We start from the raw sequence: 1,477 nt of genomic DNA, 5'->3' as shown, positions 1-1,477 counted from the left end.
AGGTTGAAAGACCTCAGCCCATCAAACAAAGTGATATTTCTTTTTGTCTTTATCTCCTTACCAAGTGATTCTAGCCCTGAAGAAGTCAAATCTTTTTCTCACCCCTACTTGGATGGGATGGAAAGACATCATAAACATAGGAATATTACTAAGATAAGACTACACGAGAGCAAGCCTACTAGCAATATCCAACATTTTACCTTGCCAACATGCACATCTCTTTTCAATTTTATCTTCAGAATACTTCCATTTTTGTTTATAATCATAATTATGTTTAGTGGGATACCCAAATATTTCATAGGTAGAACCCCCACCTCATAGGTATATATCTCTCTATAAGTTTTCTCTTTATCAGTAGCTTCACCAAATAGGAAAATCTCACTTTTGAGGAAAATAATATCCAAATGACTCATATGTTCAAACACACACAATGATTTTCAAATTTTGTGTCTATTTAATTCATCGGGAACAAGGAACATATATCTAGTGACCTAAGTTAAGCCATCAGGACTTCGTGATGGTAGTCATTCTGACTGCACGTTGTTCGTAAGTACATTTAGGTACGTCTAGTATTGATGTGACTCCCTTGGTTGCTTGGCAAGTTGTGCTGCCGAAGTCCCGGTTTTGCTCCCATTGGAGACACACTCCTCCATGGTTATTGGTGGTGTTGACCTACTTCACATCCTTGGTAGTCTAGGAGTATATGTTGGAAGGCTTCGAGGGTTTCTCTCGAGATGGATACTTACAAAGTTGTGGTCATCTCGTAGTTTAGCCGACTGCATTCGATCACACGTTTGAGTGAACCTTTCACTATGATGGCACCATGAGGTACCGACAACTTAAGCATCATGTACGTCTAGATGGGTATCACCATGAACAACGTGAGGTGTAGTCGTCCTTTCAAGACGTTGTAGACTATATCAAAGTCGATGACCTCAAAAGTGCATAGCTCTCTTCTAAAGTGTCACATCCCTAGTTCTGGCCTGATCTATGCTTGCTTTCATGTGTTGCATCATGTTTAAATTTTGCCTAAAATTGAAATGGGGATGTTCAAACCCTAGCATTAAACCAACTCAACTAGGGTGAATTAAAATCTTTTCAATAAACCCAAAAGGTTCCTAAGAAAAGTTCATGATTTCTGGTTAAGGTGGAAACCTCTGCCAAAAATGATGAATATATTCTTAGGTCATTTTTGGATTTTTGAATTAAATCATATTGTATTTGACTTTGGGCATTTAAATACTATAAATAATTTAAATGTTCAAATAAATGTTGGAAATTGTTAAGGGTCACTGAAATAATTCAGAAAGCACCCATAATTGTTTCCAGGATTTTATTAAATGATTTGGTATTTTAAGTCAAATCAAAAACAAAATAACAGAAATAGAAAAGAAATAAAAGAGAGAGAGAGAGAAGGAAGTTACCTGGCGCCCACTTACCTGGCCCAGCACGGCCCAGCCCATCTCCACTCCCCCCC

This window comes from Triticum dicoccoides, chromosome 2A (assembly GCF_002162155.2).
Source record: "Triticum dicoccoides isolate Atlit2015 ecotype Zavitan chromosome 2A, WEW_v2.0, whole genome shotgun sequence".
Lineage (NCBI taxonomy): Eukaryota > Viridiplantae > Streptophyta > Magnoliopsida > Poales > Poaceae > Triticum > Triticum dicoccoides.
Note: the sequence above shows the minus strand (reverse complement) of the source record.